We start from the raw sequence: 24,177 nt of genomic DNA, 5'->3' as shown, positions 1-24,177 counted from the left end.
GCAGGTCTGCCAGCACCTGTGGAGAGAGAAACAGAGTTAATGTTTCAGGTCTTGTGACCGTTCTTCAGAACTGTTCATTATATTCCATCTACCACATTCTTACCCACTCTCATAACCGATCTAAATCTATTTGCAACGTCAGTGTCCTCACAGCTTACATTCCTCACCAAAGTCACTGATATAGATTGTAAATAGCTGAGGCTCACTTCTTTGTGGTACCCAACTAGTTGCAGCTTGCCAGCCTGAAAATGACCTGTTTATTCCTACTACCTGTTTTCTGTTCATCCTTAATCTATGCTAATATATTACCCTCAAACGCATGATCCCTAATTCTAATTGTTTTGTGTATGAACTGTTCTGATGATATATCATCTCAAACTGAAATGTTAATTCTTTCTCTCCACAGATGCTGCCTGACCTGAACATTACCAGCATATTTTGTTTTTGTTTCAGATTTCCAGCATCCATAGTCTTTTGCTTTTGCATAGTTAGACTGGTGTACCACAAGGATCGGAACTGGAACTACTGTTGACTGTAATTCACCATTTATGTTATAAAGATTTGGACTCAGCATTCAGAAGTAAAATTTGAAAATCTGTGGATGATACCAGATTGGGGATTACAGAGGAGAACTGCAACAAAACAAGAAAGCCATTAATTAACTTGCAGAATGACTGTGTAATTGCCAAATGAATTTCAGTGTAGATAAGTGTAAGGTGGTACACTTTGACAGGAAAAATATACAGATCACTTAGTTCTTGGAAAATCTATTCCATGTGTGTAAAAATGGCTTCTGCCCAAAGCCTTTTTTTTTACCCAAGCTGACCTCAGGTCACATGACTGTGACAAAGATACAGTACACAAAAGGCAGCAGTGCACAAAGGCGTTTCTCCAAACACCCCCCTTATCATAAAAAGAAAAAAAATGCATGCACTATTTTTTGCAGTTGCAAGTTACCCACATACATGGTTAACAACGAAAATCATGCATGAAGTGAAAACTTCTTTTTAATCTATTCCACTTTCATTTGTCTGGAATGTCACAAGTCATGAGCGGCTCTCTAGCTTGCTAAGCTAGATGTTCATTAAGGACCACATTAGCCAATGCAGTGCTTGAAATCTCATTGTCCATTTTGGACCAGTAGAATACTTGTCTTGCTTTTTTCAGACTAGACTCAATTCTTTGATTGCTTGCATGGATGTGCTTCAGCATCTCTTCTCATCACTTTAGGGATAATGACTCTAGTTCCTTTGTACAAGGTGCCATCTTGGGAAATCACTTCATCTCTGTATGCCCAGTACTCTCTTATAGAAACAGGTGTATCCTTGATGGTTTCAAGCTATCCATTCAGTTTCAGCTGCACACTCCTGACACCATGTTCTATGTGGTATGTAAAAAAAGTTTCTGCCCAAAGCATTTGTTTCACCCAAGATGACCTCAGAAGTCACAGGGCTTTCGCAAGCCACAATACACAAACTGCAGCAGTGTATAAAATCACAGTCTAAATGGGGTAGAGGAGCAAAAAGATTTGATGGTACAGGCACTAAAGGTAGCAATATAGGTTAATAAAGCCATGAAAATTAAAACAAAGCATGGTCTCATTTCTAGAGGGATAGAATTGAAAAGCAGAAAAGTTATGTTAAACTTGTACAGAACCTTAGCTGGACCATATTTGGAGTACCGATTTCCATATTATCAAATGGATATAGAGATACTGGAGAAGAAGCAAAAAAGACTTACAAGGATGATAACGGCACTGAAAGGTTAAAATTATCTGGAACAGTTGAACAGGCTGAGCTCTTTTCTCTAGAAATGATAAGGATGAGATATGAGCTGATGTCTTTTAAGAATATGAAGGTGTTTGATAGGGTAGATCAGAGAATATGTGGGGAGACCAAAACTAGTGCCCAGAAATGTAAGACAGGTACTAATAAACCCAGCTGGGAATTCAGGAGAAACTTATATCCCAGACAGTGGCTATAATGTGGAACTTGTCATCACAAGGAGCAGTTGAAGCAAATAGCATGGAAGCATTTAAGGAGAAGTTGGATAAACACGTGAGAAAGAAATTAATAAGTTATGCTGATTGGGTTAAATGAAGAATTGTGAGTGGAGGCTCATGTGGAACATCAACCAGTTATGTCAAATGGCCTGTTGCAGTGCTATAGGCTCAATATAATTCACATCCAATGACTCTTCACCATTGTCTAATGCAATGGCACTGCCCTCAGTTGGTTTCCCTCATACCTATCCAATCATTACCAGACCATCTCCAGGAAAGCTTTTCATCTCACCCACACTTGTACCTGGAGTCCCTCAAAGGTCTATTCCCACCATTCCCCCATGCCCCCACTTTTCCGCATCTACATGCTGCTCATCGGTGACATCATTCAAAGACTTGAGGTCAGATTCACATTTACATTGACAACAGCCAGCTCTTTCTCTCCTCCACTTCTCTCTGTCTGTCCATAGCTTGCCTGACGTCCAGTCGTGATGAGCTACAGTTTTCCCCAGTTAAACATTAGGAAAAGCAAAACCATTGTAGGTACTCTGTACCCAAGTTAATTCTCCTCCCTGACTAGCCTCCCAAGTTTAATCAGACTATTCACAATCTTAGCATCCTATTTTACCTGAGCTCAGTCCCATATATTTTCAACCACAAAGATTTACTTCCTCTTCCATATCATTACCTGCCTCTACTTCCTTTGCTTATCTGCTAATGAATCTCTCACACATGCCTTTTTCACCACCAAACTCAAATGCTCACTGCTGTCTTAGTTGGCCTTCCCCCCTTCATGCTCTGTAAAGTACATTTCATCTAAAACTGCTGCTCATATCCAGATTGCATCACTCTGTGACTTATTGACCTACACTGGAATTCACATACTTTTGTTTAAGTAGATTCATGGTATACATTCTCCGTATCTCTTCTTCCGGCCTTACAACTCTATTAGAACTTTCCAGATCTCCAACTCTGGATTCTTGTGCCTCCCTTCCCCTTTGCTCCAATATTTGAATCTGTGTTAAATCTTCCAAACTTCATATTCTGCAATTTCCCCAAATCTCTCCACCTTCCTCCTTCTGGAAGACCACAATGAAAACTCACCTCTTTGATCAACATTTGATCACCCCAGTTTATAATTCCTCTTTTGTCATGGTGTCAATTTTTGTCTAATTAAATATCTAAGTTCCTTTGGATGCTTTTTTACATTAATGGTACCATATAAACAGAGGTTATATGTGTGAAACAACATTTGAAATTTTGTCAAACATTGCCTTTAAATTGCTATGTGCAGTTCCTCCCTATAGTATACGGAACATAATGAGCATGTTACTATAGAAGCAACATGAACTCACCTGGTTAAACCCAGGAAATATTACCCTTCTTTATGGAGATACTGTTTTTAACCATATTTGTTTGATACTTGCTTAATTTCAAGAAATTCTGATGGTAGCTTTGTTTATGCCCTTAGATTAGCAAAGATTGATTTTAACAGTCATATGAGAGACTTCTTTCAAGAATTCAGCTTATTCTGTTTTTGATTTTAGAGAATCACTTGCAATTACTTCTCTTCTGCTCCCACACTGTTACCTCTGGTGTCTTCCAAGGATCTATCCTCAGCCCCCCTCCTTTTTCTCATTTACATGCTGCTCTTTGGCTACATCGTACAAAAGCATTGTGTTCGTTTTTATATGTATGCTGACGACACCTAGCTCTATCTCACCACCACCTCTCCCCTCCACTATTGCTAAATTATCGGATTGCTTATCTGACATTCAGTACTGGATGAGCAGAAAGTTCCTCCAATTAAATATTGGGATGACTGAAGTCATTGTTTTCGGTCCCCATTCCAAACTCCATTCCCTAACTACCAACTTCATCGCACTCCCTGGTAACAGTCTGAGATTAAGATGGTCTGTTTGCAGCCTTGGTGTCACATTCAACACCAAGATGAGCTTCCAACCTCATATTTCAGCCATTGCTAAGACTGCCTATTTCTACCTCCATAACATTGCCTGACTTCATCCATGTCACAGTTAATCTGCTGCTGAAACCCTCATTTGTGCCTTCATGACTCGACTATTCCAACACACTCCTGGTCCCACATTCTACCTCCATAAACTTGAAGTCATCCAAACCTCTGCTGCCCTTGCCTTAACTCACACGAGATCCAATTCCCTATCACCCCTGTGTTCACCACCTACGTTGGTTCCCAGTCAAGCAATGTTTGGATTTTAAAATTCTAATCTTTATTTCAAAATCCCTCCATGGATTCGCCCTTCCCTATCTCTGTTATTTCCTCCAGCCACACAACCCCCTGAGATATCTGTGTTCCTCTAATTCTGGCCCTTTGTGCATCCCTGATTTTAATCATTCATCATTGGTGGTCATGCCTTCAGATGCCCAGGCCCCAAGCTCTGGAATACATTCCCTATATTTTGCCACCTCTCTACTTAGCATTTCTCATTAAAGACATTTCCTAGACATACCTTTTAGGTATCACTTATCAAAATTAATATTTTATTAGTGGTATCTTTTAAGGAGTAACTCATTTAATTGTCTCACATTTCAGTTGTTTGCTTCTGATCTTCTGTCGTGTTCCAAACCTGAATTGCTGTGATGAAGGATTTCACCACTGGGGAATGTAACTGACTCGTTTTCATTTGCTGAATAGTGAGTAATAGTGTGACTTTAAAGTATTGTGCACTACTGTTTTATAACTTTTAATATAACTTAATGACATAAAAAGAAATATGTCTTCTTGCAAATAATATTGAGGGGAGGTTTTGTTACTTGACTGAGAAATGTAAGTTTGCTACCCATCTTTGTTTTAAATGAGAGATCTATCTCTTAAGCTATCATTGATATTTCCAAGTGCAGAATTTTTGAGGACAAATAGAACTGTGTTCCTAATTGCTTTGATCAAGAGCCATGTACAACTGTGTCATAGAGCCTTCTGCTTTATGCAGGGTTTTCTTTCATTCTGGAAATAGAGAAAACTAAATTGGTCAGTTTCAAATTGAATAGATTTAACCTCTTGAACCAACTGGCTTTAGCGTTTTTTCTCATGAACTATTACCTAGTGTCTGGTGCTAAAACAGGGTTGTTGGAGTATTGGGACTTCAGTTGTTTTTCCAAAAGGGAGTAAATTCCTCCATAGAAAGTCATGTCACCAACATAACATCATTTTTAATTACATTCAGTACCTCATTGATAAAGAAGAGGGAATAAGGCTGAGCATGCTTCCTTGAGTGATATACATTTTTGTTATAATGCCCATTTACTGTGATCTAATGTTTGCATATTTTGAGAAAGTCATGTGCCGAGTTCAGCATGTCACTGGGTTGGCATTCCTTATTGAAATTTTTAGAAATCTTTGAGGACTAAATTTGTATGGCTCTTTGTAATTCTGTACCATATGATGGAAAACATCTTACTGATTAATTAGCCATTCAGCCAAATTGATGACCATGCAGGTTGTTGCAATAGAGGTGCTGCAACAGCTTCTCATTCATTATGGCTTGTTTAGGTTGGACATGATGTTCTGTAATTATCAGTGTCCGATTTGACTCCTTGTCAGTAAGCACAACCACACAGCAATGTGGTTGACTCTTATATGTCCTCTGAAATGGCCCAGCAAGCCACACAGTTGTATCAAACCACTACAGAGTCTCACAAAAGGATTGAAACTGGGCGACTATCCGGCATCGACCTAAGCACTGGAAATGACAATAGCAAACTCAGCCTTGTCGACCCTGCAAAGTCCTCCTTACTAACATCTGGGGGCTAGTGCCAAGTGGGAGTGCTGTCTCACAGACTGGTCAAGCAATAGCCTGACATAGTCATCCTCACAGAATCATATCTTAGAGATAATGTCCCAGACATCACCATCACCATCCCTGGGTATGTCCTGTCCCACTAGCAGGACCTCGGACTCCATGAAGTCTCATGGCATCAGATCAAACATGGACAAGGAAACCACCTGCTGATTACCATGTAGTGCCCTCCTTCAGCTGATGAATCAGTGCTATTGAACACCACATCACCACAGTAATGTTGAACACCGCTTGGAGGAAACACTGAGGGTGGCAAGGGCATAGAATGTACTCTGGGTGGGGACTTCAACGTCCATCACCAAGAGTGGCTCGGTAGCACCACTACTGACCTAACTGGTCGAGTCCTAAAGGACTCAGCTCGACTGGGTCTGCGGCAGGAGGTGAGGGAACCAACAAGAGGGAAAAAAATACTTGACCTCATCCTCACCAACCTGCCTGCCGCAGATGCATCTGTCCATGACAGTATCAGTAGGAGTGACCGCCGTGCAGTTGTTGTGGAGGTGAAGTCCCATCTCCACATTGAAGATACCTTCCATTGTGTTGTGTGGCAGTACCACCATGCTAAACGGGATGGATTTCAAATGAATCTAACAACTCAAAATTGGGTATCCATGAGGCGCTATGGGTCATCAGCAGCAGCAGAATTGTACTTGAACACAATCTGTAACCTCGTGGCCTGGCATATCCCCCACACTACCATTACCATTAAGCCAAAGGATCAACTCTGGTTCAATGAAGATTGCAGGAGGGCATGCCAAGAGCAGCAAGAGGCATATCTAAAAATGAGATGTCAACCTGGTGAAGCCATAACACAAGACTACTTGCATGCCAAACAGCATAAACAGCAAGTGATAAACAGAGCTAAGCGATCCCACAACCAACAGATCAGATCTAAGCTCTGCAGCCCTGCCACATCCAGTCGTGAATGGTGGTGGATAATTAAACAACTCACTGTAGGAGGAGGCTCCACAAATATCCCCATCCTCAATGACGGGGGAGCCCAGCACATCAGTGCAAAAGATAAGGCTGAAGCATTTGCTACAATCTTCAGCCGGAAGTGCCAAGTGGATGATCCATCTCGGCCTCTTCCAGAGGTCCCCAGCATATTAGATGCCAATTTTCAGCCAATTCAGTTCACTCCATGTGATATCAAGAAATGGCTTAAGGTACTGGATAGTACAAAGGCTATTGGCTCTGACAATATACCGGCATTAGTACTGAAGACTTGGGTTCCTGAACTTGCTATGCCCCTAGCCAAGCTGTTCCAGTACAGCTACAACATTGGCATCTACCCGGCTATGTGGAAAATGACCCAGGTATGCCCTGTACACAGAAAGCAGAACAAATCCAACCCAGCCAGTTATTGCCCCTACTCTCGATCATCAGTAAAGTAATGGAAGGGGTCATCAACAGTGTTTTCAAGCAGCACTTGCTAGCAATAACCTGCTCTCTGACACCCAGTTAGGGTTCTGCCAGGGCCATTCAGCTCCTGACCTCATTACAGCCTTGGTTCAAACATGGACTAAAGAGCTGAACTCCTGAGGAAAGGTGAGAGTGACTGCCCTTGACTTCAAGGCCGCATTTGACCGAGTGTGGCATCAAGGAACCCTAGCAAAACTGGAGTCAAATGGGATCGGGGTAAAACTCTCCACTGGTTGGAGCTTTACCTAGCACAAAGGAAGATGGTTGTGGTCATTGGAGGTCAATAATCTCAGCTTCAGGACATCACTGCAGGAGTTCCTCAGGGTAGTGTCATCGGTCCAACCATCTTCAACTGCTTCATCAATGATCTTTCTTCCATCGTAAGGTCAGAAGTGGGGATGTTCGCTGATGATTGCACAATGTTCAGCACCATTCATGAATCCTCAGATACTGAGCCAGTCTGTGTCCAAATATAGCAAGACAATATTCAGGCTTGGGCTGACAAATGGCAAGTAACATTCGCGCCATACAAGTGCCAGGTAATAACCATCTCCAACAAGAGAATCTAACCATCGCCCCTTGATATTCAATGTCATTGCCATAACTGAATCCCCCACTATCAGCATCCTGGGGGTTACCATTAACCAGAAACTGAACTGGACTAGCCATATAAATACTGTGGCTACAAAGCAGGTCAGAGGCTAGGAATCGTTCGATGAGTTGCCTCCTGACTCTCCACAGCCTGTCCACTGTCTACAAGGCACAAGTCAGGAGTGTAATGGAGTACTCCCCACTTGCTTGAATGAGTGCAGCTCCCATAACACTCTAGAAGCTTGACACCATCCAGGACAAAGCAGCCCGCTTGATTGGCACCACATTCACAAACATTCACCCTCTCCGCCACCAATGCACAGTCGCAGCAGTGTGTACTATTTACAAGATGCACTGCAGGAATTCACCAACGTTCCTTTGACAGCATCTTCCAAACCCACGACCACTATCATCCAGAAGGACAAAGGCAGCAGATAGGTGGGAACACCACCACCTGCAAGTTCCCCTCCAAGTCACTCACCATCCTGACTTGGAAAAATATCGCTGTTCCTTCATTGTCGCTGGGTCAAAACCCTGGAATTCCCTTCCAGCAGCACTGTGGGTGTACCTACATCACATGGGCTGCAGCATTTCAAGAAGGCAGCTCACCACCACCTTCTCAAGGGCAACTGGGGATGGGCAATAAATGCAGGCCTAACCAGTGAAGCCCACATCCCCTGAATGAATTTAAAAAGGTAGAGAACCCTAAGACTTGCCCGGTGCAGGTTGGAGGTATAGAGAGATTGGACGTCCATGGTGAAGAGGACATGGATAGGACCATGAAATTGGAAATTGCAAAGTTCCTTCCAGAATCACGGATGGCGGCTGGGTCCTGAAAAAAGCTCCCGCTCGAATCACTTACAATGGCGCTTTCAGACTCCCAACTATCTAACCTTTTTGCCACAATACCTTTTGCAGTTGGCAATCTGCTCAATCACTTCCTCATCTCTGCTTTGGATGCTCTTGTCCCCAGTAAAATCCTTACTCTTTCCCAGCCTAATCACTCCCCCCCCCCCCCCCCCCCCCCCAACCAATTATAGCCCTATTTTAATTTCCGTAAATCCAAGGGGCAAAAATTTTAAAGTATATGACACACAACAGGTTGAGCAATTCATCAGAAAATTTGGCTGGACCACATGAAGCATTATTGGGCTCTGCTCTTTGCCAAAACTGCCCACTAGTCATAGCATCAATGCCGCACAGAAGGAGGTTATTTGGCCCATTCTGGCTCTTTGTGGAGCAATCCAGTCAGTCCATTCCCCCACTCTGTTCCTCTGCAAGATTATTTCCCTCAAATGCCCATCCAATTTTCTTTTGAAACCATTGTCTCCGATTCCACCGTTTGCATAGGTAGCGAGTTGTAGGTCATTTTTGCTTGCTTTGTAAAAAGGTTTTTCCTGCATTTTCCTGCACCTCTTGCCCAAAAGCTTAAATCCTGTTTCCTGGCCCTTGCAAGATCAGTTAATGGTGACAGCTTTTCTTTCTTACCTTGTCAAAAACCAGTCATAATCTTGTAGACCTCTATCAAATCTCCCCACAATCTCCTTTTTTTCCAAGGAGAATAACAGCTTCTCCAATCTAACCTTGTAGGTAAAATCTCTCATCTGTGAAATCATTCTGATAAATCTCCTCTGCACCATCTCAAGGATCTTAACATCCTTCCTATGGTGTGGTGACCAGAACTGAATGCAATATTCTACTTGTGGCCTCACAAGTAGAGCTTTCTAAAGGTTCAGCATAATTTTCCTGCTTTTGCACTCAATACCTCTATATATGAAGCCCTGGAACCAATGGGCTTTGCTAATTACTCTGTCAATATGCTCTGCCACCTTCAAAGATCTCCCAGATCCCTATGTTCCTGCACTTTAGACTTGTGCCATTAAATCTGGAGCGCCATTCCCTAGCCCTTATGCTAAAATCACATCAGAATCACAGAATGGTGACAACACAGAATGAGGCCATTCAGTCCATTGTGTCTGCGCTGGCTCTTCGAAGGAACACTTTATCTCGTGCTACTCCCCAGCCTGATTCCCACAGCCCTGCACATTCTTTCTTTTCAGATAATAATCCAATTCCCTCTTAAATGCCTTGATCAAACCTGCCTTCACCTCTTTCAGGCAATGCATTCCAAACCCCAACCTCTTGCTGCATGAAAAACCTTTTCCTTGTGTCATCATTGCTTCCTTTGCCAATTATTTTAACCCCATGCCCTCTTTTTCTCGATCCTTTCATGAATGGGAACAGTTTCTCCCTATTTTCTCTGTCCAGTCCCCTCATGATTTGACATACTTCTAACAAATCTCCTCTAAACCTTCTATTCTCCAAGGAAAACAGTCCCAACTTCTCCAATCTATCTATGTAATGGAAGTTCCTCATCCTTTGAACTATTTATGAACCTTTTCTGCACCTTCTCAGTGCCACATCTTTCCTAAAGTTTGGCACACAGAACTGGATGCAATACCCCAGGTGAGGTCAAACCAGTGTTTTATACAAATTTAACATAACCTCTTTGCTTTTGTACTCTACGCCCCTCTTAATAAAACCTAGGATGCTGTATACTTTATTGACTGCTCTCTCGACCTGTTCTAACACTTCAATCTTGTCTGTATTAAATTCCATTTACTTGTCTCTCCATTCTGTGAGCCAGCTATGTTCTGTGTCATCGATTGGTATCATCCTCACTATTTGCTACACTCCTGGTTTGGTATTATCAGCAAATTTTGAAATTTTACCCTGTATTTCACTATCCAAGTCATTTTTATATATAAAAAAGCAGTGGTCCTAGCACTGACCCTTGGAACACCACTGTCTACCATCCTCCAGTCTGAAAAATTAACCATTTATCATGACTCACTGTTTTCTGCTTTTTCTGTCCCACTCCAGAATCCTTGTGGAATGATCAGATTTTTTTTTCCACTACCAAATGTATTCGTATAACCCTCCCCACTTTCTCCACCACCCTGGTAACCAACTTCTTTGTCACTAAGATTGAGACTACCATTCTGCTGCCTCTGCTTCTTCTGGCTCAACATGCCAAGCTTCCCCCTACCCTAGACCTAACACACATTTTCTCTGGGCTTCCTCCTATCTCCCATCATAGTCTGAGCTCATTTTTTTCTGAGACTCACTTCTTCCTCTTTTGACCCTGTTCCTACTTAACTGCTGATCAGACATTTTTTCTTCCAGGCCTCCATGTTGGCTGACTTTGTAGGTGGTTTCCTCTCCTCAGTTACTGTACCTTTCCCATTCAGATTAGCTGTTGTCAGCACCCCACCCCTCCTAAAACCCATCCCTTACTGCTCTGTCCTTGTAAACTGCTGCCACATGTCCAACACCCTTTCCTCTCCCAAGTCTTTGCATACATTTTGCTCCCATATCTGTGTTCTTCTTTCCTGCAACTCCACATTTGGACCTTTCCAATCAGGTTTCCACCCCTGCCACAAATGACACCCACTGTGACTATCCCTCCTTATCCTTCTTGACCTGCCTGGTGCCTTCTTTAGAAGTAACTTGCCTTTGCAAAATTTTTATTGTTGTGATCTTGCATTACATCTTTGAATCTTGAATCTTTTAATATTTTTGGAGCTTATCCTGCACATCAGTAAATTGAAGCTCTCAACTATTGCAATTAGCCAGTCACGCTGGAGCACTGCTCCTTTTAAGCTCTGGGACGAAGATCTAATTCCATTTCTGGGACATCTAGTCTCTGGTGTGACAACTTTGAGCCATTCAGTCTATTGGGTGGTGGAAAACAGCAAAGAACTGGACAAAACCACAAAATAATTTATTGTTACTCAACTTAATTTTTGAAGTGATTAAAAGGAAGAAAAATGTAAACACTAGAAATCTGAAATAAAAACAGAAAAACTACAGATTCAGTGTAGGACAATCAATGTCAGAAAAGAGAAAAGACAAGATATAACATTCTGGTGTAAATCTTATCCTTGACCTGCTGTGTATTTTTGACGTATTTTGGTTTTTATCTTTTATGAATTTTTACTGTATGAGCCCACAGTAGGATAAAGGATGTGTCCCCAAATACAAGTTTTCCCCTAATATATGTTGTTCCAATTTTCTCCCTACCTTGTTCCAACTTTTATTGGACTCTCATTGAAATGACTAATTGGCATTTTGTTTAGTAACCAATTATTTGGTATGATATGAGCCAAATTCCAGTTGATTTTCTATTCCACCCATTTGTGAGAGTTCCTAATGATGCAAGCAAGATTTGCTACTTGCTATCTGGGAAAGGCAAATTGCAAATACCACTTGGAACAGGGATTCAAATTAAGATGTCCCCAGTTGCATCACCAAAAACCCCGAAGATGCATTTCTAATGATAGAGTTAAATTTTGATGTTGAATGAATGCAAACAGATTTTCATCATCTCCAAGACATAGGTTGACTTGAAAACTTGGAATTTTAATTTGGTTGGAAAGTGGAAAAAGATTTCATTCTTCAGCATTGTTGTTCATTGTTCTGCATATCCAAAGGTATAAAGATCGAAATAGTTTTGAGTATCAAGGGGATTCTTTTGGTGCCGTCTTCTGATTCAAATGGCTTAGCTTGCTAACTAGCTAGAACATTCTTCCAAGAATAAGCAGACTAATCATCATGCTATGGAGAATCAGTCATGTCATATTGGATTAACAGAATAATCTTATGGGATGAACTGGCTAATAAAGTACTGATTATGGGCAGAGGCTGGGACTCTGTAGGAACTCTCGAGTTTTTCACCCAGGTCAAGGTCGAAGTGCAGGAGACCACAAATAGGCATTATGGAAAATATTAGCACTGAGAACAGAGAAATTTCTGTAAATGCAAATACAATAAGAGTTTTAAAATATGAAGCCAAAAATTCTATTTGAATGCAGCAAAATGTAAATATTATATAAATTGAGTTGAGTTCTTTAGTACTTTAATTATTCTTTTGAAACAGTCTACTCAGTCTCCTCTTTCCCTGCCCCCTGATCACTGCCTTGCCCACGATCGATGCCTCCCTCCTAATTACTTACCCCCTCTTCCCATTGCTACCTCAAGGTCACTACTGAGGCTCAAAATCCAAGAAGTCTTCAACAGCGAGCTGCCTGGGAATGTAGATCAGGCGTCTGTAGTTCACCAATGTGATATGAATGAGGCTTGAGGCCCAATATTGAGACCCATTTCAGAAAAGGGATCATTCCCTGTAGCATATTTGTACAGACAGTTAGGCCATGCACTATCTTCTATACTGCCTCATGATGCTGTCAGTATTACTCCAGATCCAACTTCCAAGAGATGTGCAGAAATATCTTAATTTTCTTTTCAAATGAGATATATATAATTTCCTAGTGAACTGACAGCTGTTAAGAAGTACACTGGACTCTAATTTGGAAGATTGAGTTTACGTCCCAATTTTAATTCATTCAAATTTAGCACTCACAAGGGCCAGTTCTGTTTGTTAGTACCACTAGATAGCACTTTGGTTTGGTGAAACATTCCGACTGGGAAAGAAATTATTGGCTTGTGGACTTTGCCAGTTCACAAAATAGCCATCTGGTTGGTTAAAACAACCTAATTAGTAACAGCTTCAGAGAAACCTACAGCCCTGCCTAGTCAATGTGTTTGTCTGAATAGTTGGTATCTGAAGTCAGGAGAAATATTAAATCTTTTTATTATTAGGTTTATGAGATCCTACTTTACTCATGAGAATTCAGAGAAAGTAAAATTAAAGTCAAATTTGTACCTTAAGTGTAATGAAATATCAACACCAAAATGTTGCACATTGTGCGCCTTAGTGGCTGAAGATGATGAGTTTACTTACAGGACAGGCCCTCTATTGAATTCTGCTGCCTCATATACTTACTTTTCTTTGGTTCTTATCCAGATCACACAAAATCAGAAGGTAATTAGGAGGATGGCCATGAGATCCATTTGAATTCAGCCATCCAGAGTAATGTTACAATTCCTATCCCACCCTCAGCCCTTGCTCCATCTACAGTCTGTCAAATTATTCTGAATTTTTGCTTCCGCTATTCTGCTTGAACTCATCCCAAGTATTGATCACTCTGTGTTCAGAAGAACTTATTGATATGAGTCCTACAATTATCATTTGCTACTTTGAACCTGTGCGTCCTTGACCTACTTTCACATTTTAACTTAAAATAGTGGCCCAGGTCCACTTTTTTGATTCCAGATGGGATGTAACATAATGACGTAACAGGTAACATCTTGTGTGAAGAGGAGAAAGAGAACTTGCAGTTGAAAAATAATTTCATTAATTTTCCTTCCTGCCAGTCATTCACAGCAGCTGTAGAAAGGTCAGCTGCTTAAATTGGGTTGTCCTCCCTGTTGCTGCTTGGACTAGGCTGTCCTCACTGTTGAAGAGTACACAATAGCAGGCAATGTGTATGTGTTTGGAGGCCATAAAGTAAACCAATCAACATTTTGCACATTGAAAGCTCCTACGTTAAAGCACATTTGTATCAATTTGAGATTCTTGAAGATTAAAACTCTTAAAGGACTTTCGAGCTACCAATCAGTCTTTTAACAGGAGTTGCATGAAGTTGACTATTTATTGCTTATAGTATATAGGAATAAGATATATGGTTTAAAGATGCATAACCATAACTTGCATTCACAACTGTAAATTTTTGCTTAATTGCAGTAAGAATCCAAAGAATAATTACACTAAAGTATTGTGCAAGAAAAAAAAATATTTAAAGCTTTAAGCAATTTTCTTCAGGGCATTAATCATTTCATTATTACAGGTTTTTTGTTTGAGTTGAACCAAGCATCAGTCACTAATTTACTTTGGTGAGTAGCAGAATTTTGTTTCTATGTCAGTTTTTAAAATGTGATGCATATGTAATTCAGCAAAAACCCAAGAAATATTATTATATTGAACAGGAGTGAATTGGAAGTATTTCATCGTATCAAATGTTAATAATTTAGGAGCAACGTTTGCATTATCACAGTCACTGAACGGATTTAAGTGGGGCCACCATGGTCTTAAAACTACCTTACAGAAATATTTATAAAACAAGGCATTTTTGAGGGAGAGTAAAGTGAGAAACAAATATGAAAACAAAGACAAAGACCTGGTGTAACTTTTAACTATTTCTTTAAAATTAAATTAGAATGAATATAATTCATAAGTCAACATTCCCTTTTAAAGCATAAAATCTTCACACATTATCAGAGAGTAAAGAATGAATCTTCAAACATCTGCTTACATGCAAAAAAACATTTTTAGGTTGAAAAAACTGACAGATTCAAACCATTGAACTCTACTTTGAGTCACAAAAGGCAACAACTTGTTATCATAATAGGCATTTTTGTGCTGTCTGAGGCAAAGTGTTTACTTGAACAAAGTTTTTGTTTGCATGTTATCAACTGCAATTAACTCTGTCATGCAATGTTCAACAAAGTTTAAAATAACACAGAAACCATAGTTGTACATTGGAACTTATTTCCCATCTGGAAAGCATACAGAAACAGAATTGTATATTTGAGATTCATGGCGTCTTGATATTGTGATTTAAGACTGCAGTGTCCTATACCCAACATATAAATTTCAGACCAATTTCAAAAATCATTGTCTATGAACCATAGATCTTAATTGGGCTGATTTAGAAACCAACTATAAAATAATTACTGCAATCAAATTCAAAATTCGTAAAGATAATTTGGAAATAAATCCATTGTCACTTTTTTAAAAATCAACCAACAAAGGACTCCAAAACAGAAATAGTGAATGTTTAATGCAACCTTTGTTAATTAGAAACTTATAAACCCTATGCCGATTTGCACAGATCTTGAATTTGTATTGATTGGATTTATTAAACCAAATTAATTTGCTCTTACAGAATTTTATAATGTTACACTGTTCTCTGAAGGTTGCTCATGTAACTAAGTAGACAAATAACATTTCTGCACTGTTCAATGATGTACTAAGTTTGCAGTTGAATTCTAACCAAACCTGATGAAAGCATTACCTTCTCATAGGCTGACGTGTACAATGCCGTAGCTTTCCATGCTCTGTGCAGAGCTGCAGCATGCAGACTGTACATTAATTGGCTAGATTACAGTCTATGTACTTCATCAAAGCCCCAGCATAATAATTATAAAGTAGATCAATGGTGGTTTTTAGCAGTCTAAAAGCTTGTTGCATTTTATCCCTGTAGATGAACTGTTATATTATGACACATGCAAAGAAATGCACAGGGCCATTGTAATAGTCAATACTTTTAAGATTGCACTAAAAATGAAACGTGTATGTATTTATATATTTCCCAAGTTTTTCTTTTTTCTGCCAAAGTCTTCCTTATTGTCATATTCTTCATTCAAAAGATCAGGGCCTGCAGTGGTTCTGGGCTTCTGAATGACTGCAGATTGGCCAGTAGAAGGCACACTTGTAGTTGGACAACATGTAAAATATTAGTAAATTGCTAACGTTGCATCAATGGCTGCCAATCCTGGGTCTGAAACGATAAAAGTGAAAAAAGGAGTGCTGATACTCAGGTAGTGCTATCCTACTAAACCACAGAGGGTTTCAGTCAATTCTTCTCTGGCTTTAAGTTTTACCAGGATATTACCTGCCAAATAAAAGCGCCCACAAAGTGCATAGAAGGGTGGGAGGTTGGTAGTGTAGTCTCCAGGTGGCCCCTGACTTTAAAGAAAGAGTTGTAGATAGTATTTACACATTGATAAAAGTCCAGTTATCAATGTTTGGTTGATTACACCTCTGTGAAGCACCTTGGGACTTTTTCTATGTTAAAGATGCTATTTAAGTGCAAGTTGTTATTGTTGTGCTACTTCTGGTCTCAACAATACAACTGCTGGATATCCTTGAACAAAAGAGCTTACTTTGTCAGTTATAGCAGAAGTGTTAAATCATATAATGATGTTTTACTTCCATTCTTCATTGAACCCTTTTCTCCATAGCATTGAGAACAGTTTGCAGTCTAGATGAAGTACACTCGAATATATAGTGTCCCCATGGATGATCATTTAACAAAATAAAGAGTAGATTCTTCAGTATTCATGGACTTCTCTATAATTTTAGATGTAGTTCACAGGAAAAGCAAGATCTCCATTTTTGGAATTTTGAATCTTCATGTCCAGGTATAATTTCAATAATTTTACTGGAGTAAGATGATGATGTTACACATTGCTGTACCAACTCACTGCACCTTATAGTGGTAGGATGTGAGTTCATGCCTGTGATTCTCATTCAGCCCGCTCCTAAACTTAGATGAGCCATTGAAGGGAGGCAGTAATTGGAAGCTGAGGAACAAAGAAGAGGGAAAATTTCAGGGTCCATCACCCTGGCCCACTTGTCCTAAAGCTGGTTACAGAGTCTGTATCTTTTGTGCTCATTACTTTGACCAGGGACAAAAGAGTGGGGAAATAATTAAAAAGCAGGGCTTTGAAAATAAACAGTAAAAAATTGCTGTTTACAATATGTTATGATGCTTTCACAAATTTAACTTGAAAAGAATGCAACATCTTTTCAAGTGAGGGAAAATGCACTCTACATCATTCATCTCTGTCCTTAATATCAGCCAGACAATGGAAAATACTCTCTTCATATTTCAGGCACTTATAAAATCAACCTGGAAAGAGACTCGGTGGCCTTTCCCTTTCTGTTGACCTTGTTCTCTGCTCTGATACCAGGAACTGTTCAACCAAGCAGAACAGCTAACAGTAATGTCTAATCCCTGGAGTAAACTCAGGCAGTTTAAGAAAATCCAAATGTATTTCCTATTCTGTACATTACTCAGCTGTGCTCACCATTAAAGAGGATATTATGACCCAACTGAAAGGCTAACATCCAGTTAAATCCAAGATTAAAGATTTGACAACCTCAGTACAATTATTGATATTGGTTCGGACTGTGGAAGTGAGATTTAAATGTTGCTAAAGAGTATTAGACAGTTTCATTTCTGTTCTTAAGAAAACATAAAATATCTCAGGAGACCCAAGAATGAAAGGTGACGGAATGACATTGCATGTCCGTATGAACATTATGGGGAAATAGCTTTTACTGTGCCAACTGATATTACCAGTGTGAAAATCAATCATGGAAGTATTATCTCTTAGGAACGTTAATAGTTAATTGCAAGGAACAAAGTTAACAGGGGAATTCCTCCCACCAGCCCCCAACATGGCTCACTTTCCTTCTCCCACCAGATAATCGCAGATCCATCATTTCAGTCAGAAACAGTTATTGAAGGCATTCCTTCTGTGTAATCAAGCAATCAGTACTGTTGGACCTAAATCATGCCTTAATCAGAAGTTGTAAGAAATTTTCTTTGGTGACCCAAGAGCCTGGGATGAAGCACTGATAAAAAAGAGATTTTGCAGGTGACTTATTTTACAGGACCAAGGAGACTCAGTTCAAAATACCAAATTTCAGAAAGTTTGGGTCAAATGTACCTCTCTTTGAACTGTTAATGGCAGGATAGCAAGAAAGGACCTTTTTCGAATATATTTTAAAAATAATACATATGCTTATACTTCTTTAAGGACTTGGTAAAATGACTTATCTAGACCCTCAGAATGCAGTGATTCAGTAACATGTATTTTCTGGTAGGGGTGGACAAATTAACTAGCTCAGTTTTGTTTTTCCTGATGCCCTGGCACATTAGACTAGAAAATTAACATAACTCTTAGCTTGAAGAATTTTGCCCCTCAATTAGGTAGAAAGCCCATTAAAGATCTGATGCTTAAAGATAGACTTTCAGATTAACTAGGGTCCCTTTTCACAAATTTTTCTAAAAAAATTAGAACATTATGACACAAAATCTCCAAAACATGAGGTCTAAAGTTGAAAGAGCTGTTGGTTCCTGACCTGAAGGAAACATATTTTGCCATGTAAAAGACAAAGTAGAGGATGTCAGGAAATGTATTCTCCAGAGTACATGTACATGCAAAACTCTACCTCCAGGATAGATCAAGGGGTGAAGAGCTTGAAAGATGTGGATGAAGCCTTAGCCACCAAATGCAGGTGCACACATCACAATTTATCATTAATACAATTCAATGAATTTCCAAAACTGAAAAATTGTCGATTCAGGTAAGTGTTGCAATAATATAGAGGCAACATTCAATAGTGTCCAGATGTTGGCAATGTTCCCTCTAATTTGTTATTGTTTTGCATGGCCTATTCATTTAAGTATGTGGGTCCTTTATAGTTCTTTTGTGCTTCTGTGCACAAATGGTATTTTAAAGGGGCTGATTTGTACTAGGTCTATGCAGGGACTTTTGGTTGCTGCATAGTCAGGCGGCTGTGCAGCTTGGAGGGAACATTGGTCTCTTCCGAAATCATTATTGCTAGAACATGCTTTTCAAAAAATTCTTTGACACTAAAACTGCTGTTTCTTTGAATCAGTTGAATTAAATATATAAAGAGGGAAAATGGCAAAGGAGAACAATTTAGATTAGGAAATACAGATAAATAGATAAGGACACATGAGGGAGAAAGGAATAGAAGCATATGCTGATAGGGATAGATGATGAAAGGTCGGAGGAGGCTCATGCGAAGCATAAACATTGGTATAGACCAGTTAGATTGAAAATTGTATGTTCTATTCAATATAAGAAATCTGCAGCTGAAATAATTTGTTCACAGATTCTTAAAGATTACTCACAAGCAAATAAACAAATGACTTAAGCAAGTTAGCTGCTAGTTTACATTCTGAAGGAAGGAGATAATTCCTGTTTTTTTTCCTGTGTTATGTAATTTAAATATGCCATACAAAATATATCACCTGAAATTCATAAAGCAAGGTGATACAATATTCTAATTTTTGTATTTTCTTATTTAGACTGAAGAATGGAACACGATTTGTCAACCACTATCCAGATCATATTAATAATTTTGAAATGATGGCAAAACATTTTGGATTTTATTTATTGGGGTTCAGACTGAAAAATGAAAGAGGGAACTCATAAGCTACATTAAGTATATTGTAAAAACTTACATATGGAGATATTGGTATACTCCAAATATCACACTAATATCAGACATAGGAGACATAGCCATAATTTATCAAGGGCATGGTCATGCATAGCATTTTAAGACAAATATATATTCTGTTTCTGTTGTTCTTTAAATTATAATTTACCACTTTTTATTTGGATTTAAGTAAAGCAATCACATCAGAATTATTTAGGATAAATGGAACTCCTTGATCATCCAACCTCATACACAATACTTGCAACAGTCCTATAAAATATAAAAGAAAGCTGATCTTAGTCAAATTAAACTGATAGTATCAAAAGACCCTAACCCCATACTCCACACCTCTTGCTGAAAGCAGCTGATATACCTTCAGAAATTATACTCTCAAATCACATTCATATGGCTACTAGCTTTCTGATCAACACATGAACAATCATTAAACGTCTACAATTTCCCTGATAATCAAACACACTGCAGCCAGGAGATCTAGAAGATTACAGCATTATAACAAAAATCCATCCCTGACTAAACACTTTCCCTTTACTGTTGTTATTGACAGCGAACTTCAAAGACAATCTATAATCCAAATTAATAATTAATTTCTAGCTATACAACTGCAACTCATTGGCCAATAACCAAGCCCGTGTCAAAAAATATAACCTGAAAGCAGACAAGTGCAGCAATTGCTCAGTAGTACACTTGCTTCTGAATCACAAGGTTCTTGGTTTAAATCCCACGCCAAGTCTTCAGCACAAAAATCAAGGCTGACACTCCAGTGTAATACTGAGGGAACATTGCACTGTTAGAGGGTACTGTCTTTTGGATGAGATGTTAAACCAAGGCCCCATGTGCTGGCACAGAAGATGTAAAAGATTCCGTGACACCAGAGCAGGTGAATTATCCCCAGTGTCCGGGCCAATATTTATTCCTCAATCAACATCACAAAAAACAGTTTATCTACTCATTATCACATTGATGTTTCTGGAAATTTGCTGAGTGCAAATTAGCTGCCGTGTTTCCTACGTTCCAACAGCAACTGCTCTTTAAAAAGTACTTAATTCACCGTAATGCATTTTGAGACGTCCGGTGATCATGAAAAGCGCTCTACAAGTGCAAGTCTTTTTTCTTTTTTTCAAATACTCTTTCAGATCTTCCAGCATGGGAATAGTTTTATGCTTAAGTTAACTAACCAGGTCATATAGCTTTTTTTATTTGTTCATGCAATGTGAGCTTCACTGGCAAGGCCAGCATTGTTGCCCATCGCTAACTTCCCTTAAGAAGATAGTGGAGAGCAGCTTTCACACAAGTTGAATTTGCCTTGTACAATACCAGCATGCTCAAATGAATTCTAGATAGGCAAGCCAACATAAAGCAACATTTATGAACCAAGAGAAAGTACGTGGTTGGACAGTTCCTTATGGCTAAAAGAACTGAATTGATCAAAAGAATTCTTCATTGTCAAGAGTAGGCGCATTAGTTACTGAGAAAGACAATGGAAACAAATGGTATAGATTAGTTAAGGAAACAATGAAACATTACCGAAGGGATTGAGGAAGTTGGTGAAAAGGTGGGAGTGAGATGAGCTAAAGAGCAATGATTTTCTAGCGGTAACTGACCTTTTCACATTCCTAAAATTTAATATTTTCCAAAATGGCAAGAATCTCTTTGGTGTTTCTTTTTGTCTCCACTAAAAATGGTTCACAGAAATGTAAAGCATGACAGACTTTTGTGGAAGATAACTTTTGACATTTAATATTGGAACCCTACTGTGGTAACCTACATCGTGATGAGTGTTGAAAAAAATTGAAAAGAAAGTACTCAAGGCCTAGATTTCTGAACCATAGTTGCTGTTGGAAAAATTACCTATCTTATGTTTTTAGGGGAATAGGCCCTCCCGATTGTAGATAAAAACCGCCATTAAATGCAGCTTCATAACATAAGTGAGAAGGATAATCCATCCAAAGGGATTACCAGCAGAAACAATGTTAATATGCACTCACGACTATGTGGATTCAACCATGGCGCTTCATTGGTCGGATAACCTAAATAATTCACAGCATTTTAAATGTTGAAAATCATGTGTGGCTCAGATAGATATTTTTTACCCTTACATTCGGATTTGTTTATGTTTATAAACGAATTAAAGTACTATAATGCAATATAGACAACAAATATTTTTATCTTATCAAGTGGCAAAGTTGAAATATTTATACAGTACTTCTGTGTCAATTCATTGAAGTACTAGGATGGGACTTGGTGGTTTGTTCCGTGTACAATGCTGATTTCCATTTAAAGTATCTTTTAAAATGAAACGTTATGTTGTGCGCATGACTGGTGCCAAGGCATAAAATGGATTGGATAACAGATCACACAAACTGTGATGAATCCAGATGCTGCAGAAAACTAAAACCAAAAATGTCACTGAACACAAAGATGGACTTTAAAAAGGTGCTTTTCAGAGTAAAAATCCATAACATGCAAAAGAAGGTTGTTTAACATATACAGGTGTCAGAGCTGCTTTTATGAGAAGTTTTAGTCTTTGTTGTACTATTTCACCTCTAATCGTTGGTTCATTCATGTAACCATTTATAACTAAAAGTAGGTATAGATATATAAAATAAATGGACAATCCCGCTCTAGGCATGAGAAATACAATGAACATTTAAGTCTTTGAATGGCCACGTATGCACTTTTTTTTGTTTACACTTATTTCTAATGCTGGGCAAATACCCATGCAGTCCAACTCAATCAAAGTGGTATTTTTAACCCAGCTTCAATTTAACTACATTACCATCATTAGTGATGACTGTCCAGTTTTCCCTATTTCCCTTGTTTAAAAAAACACAAGATTTTACATGTAGCTCGCCTCCATTTTCTGCTGAGAAATAATACTCCAGTCAAAGTGCTATCAGTGTTAAACCCAACTAGGTAGTGAATCTGCAGTCAGGTTCCTTGAACAAGGACAACTTGAAGTTTCTCTGCCTTTACTGTGAGTTATGTTCTGTTTATCTGACATTTCTTGGTGGTGAAGTGGACTTAAGAAAGTGATGAGATGTAAAGCATCTGGATAGGTTATGCACCAAAAATATACCTGTTTAGAAGAAATTATCTCTGAAGAAATAGAATTCCATTTTGAAAATGAGTTTTTTTTCTAATTTCATTGATTTCTTACAATTATGTGGCAATATTTGGTTGCAACCTATCAATTGAATGGCACACAATGGCTGCAGTAATATTTATTTCTGACAAACCGAATATCAAGTGGCTGAGAAAAATAAATTATAAATAAAACATGTTGCTGTGATCCTTGTAAATGTCAGCAGTAACACTTAGCTCTGAGTCAGAGGGTTGTGGGCACAATCCCTAGTCCAGGACTTTGGCATATAACCCGAGGAAATACTGCACTGTTGAAGGTGCTACTTTTTGGGCGTGATGTTAAGCAGCCATTTGTCTGCTTAGGTGGCACCATTTGAGAAAGTACATGGGAATTCTCTTGGTATCATAGACAACATTTACCCCTGAAGCAAAACATATTAATTTGTCATTTATCTTTTCTGTACAATTATGTTGTGTGCAAATTTACTGTCTTGTTTATATACATTACAATTTTGAACACCCTTCAAAAGTATTGAATTGAATGAAGGATTTTGGGATATCCAGAGGATGTGAAAAGTGCTGTGTAAATTCAAGTTCTTTCTTCTGTCACTTTATAACTGTTTTCTTTATTGGTCATGTTCCCAGCTGATGCATTCATTGTACTAAATAATAAATGTTGTTGATTATATGTATAGTTCATAAAAATGATGTCAGGTGTTGGGGTAGTGGGGTGGGGGTTGTAAGGGGGGGAGGTGGAATAGTTGTATTTTTCTTAAAAAGATGGTTCTATTGCCAGATTTTCATGGAATCTGGTGAGGCCTTTAAAAATGGCTGGCAGAACCCAGATGCAAATGTCATGACCCATTTCCAATGGATCCCACTTTTGCCAGCAGGGTCAAAGGAGTGAATCTCACAGGTAAGAAATCCAAACTCATCAGGACCATTTGAAATTAATACTGAGTTCAAACAGAGTCTATCTGGCTGTTTCAATGGCCTTAACCCACATTGTGGGAGCCAAAAATTGATGGAATAGACATAAACACTCTTGAAGGGTGGATAAGGTCTATTTAAGTGTCGTGATCTGAAGCTTTTTAATTGCCCAGCCCTCTAAACATGAAAAAAACAAGCTGAAGCTGTCAGAGTAATGATGTAGGTTGAGAAATATTACCATCTGTTCCTGCAGTTTCAGCAGAGTTATTTGCTGACATTCCCCAAAGGCTGTTATTTAGCTGAGGTGGTTATGAATGCTTGGCTGAGTTTCAAAAGCACTTAGTGGGGAGATG

The 24,177-nt window shown here is 39.0% G+C and overlaps 1 long non-coding RNA gene across 1 annotated transcript; it reads left to right on the top strand.

Annotated features, from left to right (window-relative positions):
• Window positions 1-426: 426 nt before the first annotated feature.
• On the top strand, window positions 427-14,643 carry LOC121279694. Its single transcript, XR_005943475.1, has 3 exons — window positions 427-534; window positions 4,575-4,675; window positions 14,601-14,643. It is a non-coding gene; the product is annotated as an uncharacterized LOC121279694 (long non-coding RNA).
• Window positions 14,644-24,177: the final 9,534 nt, after the last annotated feature.

This window comes from Carcharodon carcharias, chromosome 7, assembly GCF_017639515.1.
Source record: "Carcharodon carcharias isolate sCarCar2 chromosome 7, sCarCar2.pri, whole genome shotgun sequence".
Classification (NCBI taxonomy): Eukaryota; Metazoa; Chordata; class Chondrichthyes; order Lamniformes; family Lamnidae; genus Carcharodon; species Carcharodon carcharias.
This window is presented reverse-complemented; position numbering and strand designations above follow the sequence as displayed.